Raw genomic sequence first — 9005 nt, 5'->3', positions numbered from 1 at the left:
CCCTGTTTTATGGAGACCTTGGGTTTACTTACCTTTTCCCAGTACCCCCAATTTCCCATTCCTTATAGGTATGTGGTTTGATGAGACTTTTTGAATAATAGTTATCAAATATCATAGACATTTAGAACCTGTAATGATACCAGGATTAATGGCTTAAAGGGGTGGTCTCGCGAAAGCAAGTGGGGTTATACACTTCTGTATGGCCATATTAATGCACTTTGTAATGTACATCGTGCATTAATTATGAGCCATACAGAAGTTATTCACTTACCTGCTCCGTTGCTAGCGTCCCCGTCGCCATGGTTCCGTCTAATTTCGGTGTCTTCTTGCCTTTTTAGACGCGCTTGCGCAGATCCGTCTTCTCCCTTCTTCTCCCTTCGGCTCCGCTCGGCAGCATCGGCATTTTGGCTCCGCCCCCTTGTACGCATCATCGCGTAGCTCCGCCCCATGACGTGTGCCGGTTCCAGCCTCCTGATTGGCTGGAATCGGCACATGACAGGGGCGGAGCTACGCGATGACGCGAAAAGGGGGCGGAGCCAAAACTCCGATGCTTCCAAGACCAGCCGAAGGGAGAAGATGCATCTGCGCAAGCGCGTCTAAAAAAGCAAGAAGACACCGAAGTTAGACGGAACCATGGCAACGGGGACGCTAGCAACGGAGCAGGTAAGTGAATAACTTCTGTATGGCTCATATTTAATGCACGATGTATATTACAAAGTGCATTAATATGGCCATACAGAAGTGTATAACCCCACTTGCTTTCGCGAGACCACCCCTTTAATTGTAGCACATGCATATCGACTTTGAATCGTTCCTGTATGGTGGGTTACAAGATGTGAGGTTACTGTACAGAAGATTGTGGTGAATATCGTATTGGATGAAATGATGGTATTATTGGGTCAATACATTCTATTTCGGGTGGTCATTGCTATATTGTAGGACATGTGAGTGTTTGTTTGATTGGATTATGTTTCCATATTGAGTGACTCATATATATTTGCAATCACCCATGCAAACTTTTATTTGATCAGTTTGTACTCTGCATTTCATTTGTCTTGCCCTTGACCCATGTGATCATATATGTATGGTCATGTGACAGAATTGCAATGGGTGGTTGTCTGTGTTTAGGTTCTTACAGAAGCGGCATTGTAGGCAGGTACACCTTGCTTCCCTACACCGCGTCTGTATGCCACCATTGGACTATGCAGCAAGAAGTACTACATAGTCTGTACCAGTATCACATCACCATGGGATAATCTGCATCTCTTCCATTAAAATGGAAAATGTAACTATATTTATATTGATGTTATCTTGAGACTGCCAATGAGCTATGTCAATGGCTGCAACTTTGATTGATGTGAGAACAGTTAGTTGCTATAATCTATGGAGACGACTCCTATGGTTGTTCTTTTGTTGTACTCCCTGATGAGCCACGGTCTACGCATTGGAGTCTGTGTGACAGCCGCGTGATATTTGCTCCTATTGTATTGTGACTAATAGGATGTGGTGATCTGTTTATTGGTTTTGATATACATTCTCTAAGGGTTCCACGTGACCACATTTATACTTACCTGTATATATCCATTATTTCCATGTATCATATTATCCCTTACCCTGATTAGGGAATTACAGGTTTGTAACAGGAAGTTCCTGGCAGAATCGTCCTTATCAGGGTAGTTATTTCAATATTTCATAGGCAGGGTGTCTTATGCAGGGTCAGATCAAGGAAAGACTGCCTTCTGTCCCCTTCCACCTCTTTGATCCTGCCTTACCTGCATTTTGTACTGCCAGCTCATAAGTAATTTTTAGAAGTATTAATAATAAGGGGTTAGTTTTAATGATTAATCTATCTGTTAGACTGCTTGTGGTTTTGTGACCTCCATTTTTTATGCTTTTCTTGGTCACTCTGGAACTTCTACAACAAAACGAAGCCCTGATCTAAAGTATTCTATGTGAGAACCAAATCCAAGCTGTCACAGTACGAAACTTATCACTTTTATCTCCTTGGGAATGTTGGCCACGTCAGGCAACGGATGAGTCGTTTTCCTGTATTCTCAAGTAGAACAGTACATAAATATTTTCTGAGGTTCATCATATGATTCATGAATCTTCATTGATGTCTTATCTAAAGTAAACACTTAAAGACCAAAATAGTGGGGGGATTTTATTAAGATTGGAGTGTCATATGCTAGTCTTAACCTGAAGTGCGCTGGAAAAGGTACCTTTATAAGGGTCAAATCATAGCTCTATCAAACAATAGTTGTTCCATGATCACCAACAAGGTAACAAGCAGTAACTTGCTCACTAGTCGCTTTGCCGCTTTATTTCAGCTCACCTAAAAAAAAAGTTGTTGGTTGATCAAAAGTCGTCTACTGTAATGCCACAGTTGTTTGTATTTGAACGACTTTTGAACAGTTTTGCATGTAGATCCCCCCGCCCCCCACCAATGAACGATATGTCGAAAAAAACTAATAAACAACAAGTGCTCTGTGTAAAAGCAAACAAGTAAATGTCAAATGTACACTTCATGGCTTTTTCTGAGTGACTGAATGATAGTTAGTGTAGAGGTACCCAATGATGAGGCATACGCAATGCAATGTACTATATACCAGCTTCTGCAGCAAAACCTGGTAAAACTGTGGTGTCATGGGAGACCACACCCCTCTGATAACCCCACCCACTTTTTGAAAAGTGGTGAGCATATTATAAATTGAAAAAAAAACCCTAAATTTTCACAAAAAATGCTCATGCCAAAATGAGCATATTTTTGCTGTTAGAAAATTGGTGCAAGTACTTTGATAAATTGCCCACTTATGTCCACAAAGTGGTGTCTGAATACATCAAGAATGGATGGAGAGTGTCAGAAGATTTGATGCAAAATTAGTGTCTACATCCTTATCAAATCCTGAACTTTTGAACATAGCCTAAACACCTGAAGAAATTTAAAGTGAATGTGACAATTTTCTTAGAGCTTAAAGAATAGATCTATCTTCTCCTAGTTTTCATTATACATCTCCTAACATATTGTCTACAGCTCTTAAGCAGACCTATGTGTTTCCATCGTAACAGACTACAAACTACAAAGTCCTATGTAGTCGCATCCTACAGTGTTAGGCCGGCTGACCAACGGGTGATGCGGTATCCTGCGGCGAAGCTCCGCCATGGGAGTCGCCGCCTGGGAGCAGAAGCCGCTGCCGAATCTCCACTGGTCAGCCCTATCTAATAGATAGGCTGACTGCGTAGAATCTCGGTCCACTCGTGAACAGGTGCCGGCGCTTTCCATAGTAATGCTATGGGAAGCGTCGGCCGGCGTGATTCGCTGGCGGTTTAATGCCAGCGCAATCACTGCTGTGGACAGGGGGCCTTACTCCCTTCAATTTGTACACTATGTCTTATTGACATGCATTTTGTGGCAGGAAACATGGCAGTAATATGGGCAATAATAGGACTGCAAGGTCCGACTACACAGAATGTGTTTGTAGTCTGTTGCCATAGAAACACATTAACCTACATAGGAGCTGTAGAAACAAAACAATAGAGGACTTTTTTTTCATTAAGATTGGTTGCAAACTTGCTTCAGTTTTCATGAGATGCAATGGAAGAATAACATGATATTACAATAGAAGGTGATGTAACATTTAGGTTCTCAGGTGCAGTTTGGTTTTTGAAATTAAGTAGAAATTCTGGGCTTCCACCCCATGCTCCATAAAGGAGGGAGAGTTACCAGAAATAAGGGAGAGATGAGAAATGTTTCCAGGCTATTGTTTTGAAGTTGAAAGGGAATGTTTGATCATCTGTCATGTTATTTCACGCGAACAATAAGAGTGCTTGGTAGAATAGTGTCTCTTCAGCTGTCAGGCAACAGGACTTTATCTAAAACAGTTTCTAATGCTATCACATTTCTAAACTGGAGCGCAAGCAAAATGACTTTGCTTTGATTTATTAAACCTCATCTAACATTTCCAAAAGACTTGCTGGAAAGAGAAATCCAAATAATAAGGCCTTTCTTAAGTCTATATTAACAATAGGAAGCGGGGTCCATGAGTTTAATTTGTATTGAGCTATTTTGACATAATCATATTTCTACGAGTGTTTTATACTTTATGTGTGCCAGATATTGAATATCATGTTCTGCAGACACTATCTATCAAAGCTGCCATTAGATCTCTGCTGATATACCGTGCTTTCCCGAAAATAAGACCCTGTCTTATGATAATTTTTGCCCCACAAGAGGCACAGGGTTTTATTTTTGGGGGTTGTCTAATACTAACCTAGCGAGCGCTGTCCGGATCCCTCCTGCTGGTCTCCAGCGCTTCAGCAAGCTTCTGTGTAGTCCTCAGAGCCAACAGAGCATCTCTTGCTGGTAAGGAGGCTTGAATACCCGCCTCCAGCAAAAGATTGCTCTGATTAGTTTGCGAGCACCGCCTCAGCCAATCAAAGCTGTCGCTCAATAAACCAATCACAGCCATTCATTGACCCGCACGACGCCTGCTCGGTGAGTATTGCTTTTTTCATATAGTGTAGCTATGGCTTATTTTTGGGTAGGGCTTATATTTCAATCCCATCCCCCAAAATTAGGGTAGGGCTTATTGTTGGGGTAGGTCTTATTTTAGGGGAACCACGGTAGTTGAAGAACAATAAACATGCAACGAATAGGCATGATGCACACTACTATATTATCCTTCAAGTTGCACAGGGCCATAAGACAATACCCATAGAAGTCTAAAGGGCACTTTTGTACCTCCCTATGGCTCATAGAAGTCTATTGAGCCCTATTGTACCTCTATATGACTCTACTTCCAGGAAAGAATATCTCCCTAGTATCACGCCGTACAGATCACCATATGGCAGCATATGGAGTATCTGTGGCTCCATAATAGGGAAAAATAGGGGCTTTGATTGCCCTCATGCAACATTCATGTGCACAGCTATGTTCTGCTTCAGCCCTATATACACCTTTGCACTTTTTTTTAAATCAATGGGATTTTGGAAATTAAAACTTTTTGTAATTGGTTTCCAATAAATAGATTGATTGATTTCTATGCTTGTATTGTTTCCCAAGGCACTGCAATCTGTAGGACTGAAATCTTAGCAAATTCTGTCAAAATAAACTGACAGCTCCTCCCCTTGCCTGCTCCCCTGTTGTGAACGTGCATTCACTGCCTTTCCACTGAGCTATTACAAATGGCTGTATAATAGTTCCGGGGAATGATGGAGGTGATGAGCAGTACAGAGCAAGGAAAGCTACTATTACAGAGGGCTCTAGGTGAAACATCTGCTCTTATCAGCAGTGAGGGGGGAAAAAACAGCAGCTAAAGAGAAAGGATGAGATAGCTGTGTAGTATTGTGTGGGCGTGGTAATGCTTCAGAGTCTCTAAAGCAGAAAGTGGAGGAGATGCTGAGCTTCTGCACATTCATGAAAGGGACCAGCTGATCAGTGCTGGGAATGCCTTCCCCCTCTCCAGACGGAAAATTGAATGTAGGAGAACCTGCAAATCATGTTTGAGGCTTTTTAATGCATGAGAAGGAAAACTCAATGAAAAAAACAATTAAGTGCATCATTTTATTTCTGCGGGAAATTAGTAAAATATACGTGTATTGTACTCATACATAGAGGTTTCCATAGCCTTCAGGGCCCCATACACCATTATCTGTAGGGGACATTAGATGATTGTTCAGCCCCGCCATTATCGCTAGGTTCGCATAACTACAGTCTAATATGTATGTGGCTGGCACCCTGTGTGACCACATGGGTCCCATGTAGCTAAGGCCAGCCATGCCAATGTATATAACTGTAACAGTGATGTATGTATATTTCCTATCAGAATACTGCAATCAGACCCTATTAGCAGAGAAGAGGTTAATCTACCTTCGGTTTTCACTTAACAATATTCTTTTGTACAAATTATGTGATATGGGCTCCATTAAACAAGCACAATTAGCCTTCCCTCATTATTAGGGGTTTTATATATCCCATAAGACCAATAGACCTGACCACAAGAATCTTCTGTTGATGCAAAGAAAATCTCAAGTAAGAATCAATTATAAGCACCTGCCGGACCATTGTGTAAGGATACTGCCTCTTTTTACTTGGTCAGCTCATTTTACCACTGACCCTTTTGCCTTCACCTTTCATTAGCGCATCATCGCCTGGATATCAGATGTGAGAAAATGCCATTATGCTTAGCGTTTGATTGAGGTTGTCTGCAAAGTATAGAAACAAACAGAGCGATATACTTACAAGAAGCACTCAGCACTCTGAAGTAATTGGTTTATTAAAGAGGATGAGCCGCACACATATCATCACCACATGTACTGAGTAGGGGGCATTTGTTCATGAGTATTATACACAATATAGCATAGTATGTGGTACAAAGAGTTCAATAGAAAAAAACACAATAGTTTACTGGTGGTTGTTGTTGTATCTATCTCATATCTTTTCTCAAATCTATCTATCTATCCACTAGCTTTTTATCTATCTATCTATCTATCTATCTATCTATCTATCTATCTATCTATCTATCTATCTATCTCTATCTATCTGTCTCTTATCTATATCTCTATCTATCTATCTATCTTTCCATCTATCTATATAGCTATCTATCCCTCTCTTATCTATCTATCTATCTATCTATCTATCTATCTATCTGTCTCTTATCTATCTATTTATCTATCTATCTATCTATCTATCTATCTATCTATCTATCTATGTCTCTTATCTATCTATCTATCTATCTATCTATCAATCTCCTATCTATCTATCTATCTATCTATCTATCTATCTATCTATCTATCTATCTATCTATAGCTTCTATCTGTCTCTTATCTATATCTCTATCTATCTATCTATCTTTCCATCTACCGTGTTCCCCGAAAATAAGGCACCCCCCGAAAGTAAGACACATTAAGAAATTTGCAGAAATCGCAAATATAAGGCACACCCCAATAATAAGGCATACTAAAGTGTGCAGGCCAGTCGAGAGGCCTGTCCCCTGCTGCCATCCCCGTTGTCTCCTACCTCCTCCTGTGCTGTACGAGTGTGCTGTTGTGGGCTCCCCTTGCTGGCTGGAAAACTCCATACTGTCGTTCTGTTGCTGCTGTACACGTCTGCTGTGATGAGCTCCCCCTGGTGGCCGGAAGCTGCAATACCATCCCTGCTTACAAGAGGAACTTCTGTCTGCAGACAGGTACGTTACTTAAATTACAGCCCTTATTTTTTTTTATGGCTCTGTGTGTGAGTCAGGCAACCATATGTGTGATTCTTAAGGCTGGGTTCTCACAGAGTGTATTTCCAGCCTTAGGGGGTGAGCATTACAGTCTCCAGACAGTGTGTGGGAGCCAGGTACTTTACAGCGTTTATTTTTTGAGGCCCTGTATGTGAGTCAGGCAAATTTTCTGTGCCAGAAGATGATGACATGACTGTCATTGAGTAATTTTTACTTTGTTTTCACAGTTTGTCTAGCTATATTGGTTTGTGGTGACAACTACGGTTCTGTGCAGTGTATACAGTAATAAATGTTCATTTTTTTTGTTAAACAATAAATGGGAATTCTTCTTCATTGAAAAATAAGACATCCCCTGAAAATAAGACATAGCGCATATTTGGAGCAAAAATTAATATAAGACGCGTCTTATTTTCGGGGAAACAGGGTATCTATCTATCTATCTATCTATCTATCTATCTATCTATCTATCTATCTATCTATCTATCTATCCATCCATCCATCCATCTATCTATGTCTCTTATCTATCTATCTATCTATCTATCTATCTATCTATCTATCCATCCATCTGTCTCTTATATATCTTTCTATCTAGCTATTTCATATCTATCTATCTATCTATCTATCTATCTATCTATCTATCTATCTATCTATCTATCTATCTATCGATCTCATATCTATCTAGCTATCTCATATCTGTCTATCTATCTATTTCATATCTATCTATTTATCTATCTATCTGTCTCATATCTATCTAATATCTTTCTTTCTATCTATGTACCTATCTATCTCAAATCTATCTGTCTATCTATCTATCTATCTATCTCATATCTATCTATTTATTTATCTATTTATCTAATATCTTGGGAAGAGGTGTATAACTGGGTGTGTATATGAAGAAGAGGAGGGGGCCGAGGACCGAGCCCTGGGGGACCCCAACAGCAAGGGGAAGAGGAGGGGAGGTACAGCCTGCAAAGGAGACACTGAATGAGCAGTCGGATAGGTAGGAGGAGAACCAGGAGAGAGCAGTGTCCTTTAGGCCGATGGAGCGGAGCATACTGAGGAGGAGTTTGTGCTCAACAGTGTCAAATGCTGCGGAGAGGTCGAGGAGGATCAGCAGAGAGTAGAGATGAGCGAGCACCAAAATGCTCGGGTGCTCGTTACTCGGGACGAAATTCCCGCGATGCTCGAGGGTTCGTTTCGAATAACGAACCCCATTGAAGTCAATGGGCGACCCGAGCATTTTTGTATTTCGCCGATGCTCGCTAAGGTTTCCTTGTGTGAAAATCTGGGCAATTCAAGAAAGTGATGAGAACGACACAGCAACGGATAGGGCAGGCGAGGGGCTACATGTTGGGCTGCATCTCAAGTTCCCAGGTCCCACTATTAAGCCACAATACCGGCAAGAGTGGGCCCCCCCCCTCCCAACAATTTTTACTTCTGAAAAGCCCTCATTAGCAAGGCACACCTTAGCTAAGCACCACACTACCTCCAACAAAGCACAATCACTGCCTGCATGACACTCCGCTGCCACTTCTCCTGGGTTACATGCTGCCCAACCCCCCTCCCCCCTGCACGACGCAGTGTCCACAGCGCACACCAAACTGTCCCTGTGCAGCCTTCAGCTGCCCTCATGCCACACCACCCTCATGTCTATTTATAAGTGCGTCTGCCATGAGGAGGAACTGCAGGCACACACTGCAGAGGGTTGGCAGGGCTAGGCAGCGACCCTCTTTAAAAGGGGTGGGGCGATAGCCCACAATGCTGTACAGAAGCAATGAG

Source organism: Eleutherodactylus coqui, chromosome 4, assembly GCF_035609145.1.
Source record: "Eleutherodactylus coqui strain aEleCoq1 chromosome 4, aEleCoq1.hap1, whole genome shotgun sequence".
Lineage (NCBI taxonomy): Eukaryota > Metazoa > Chordata > Amphibia > Anura > Eleutherodactylidae > Eleutherodactylus > Eleutherodactylus coqui.
The sequence above is the reverse complement of the archived record's forward strand: the minus strand, read 5'-3'. Positions refer to the sequence as shown.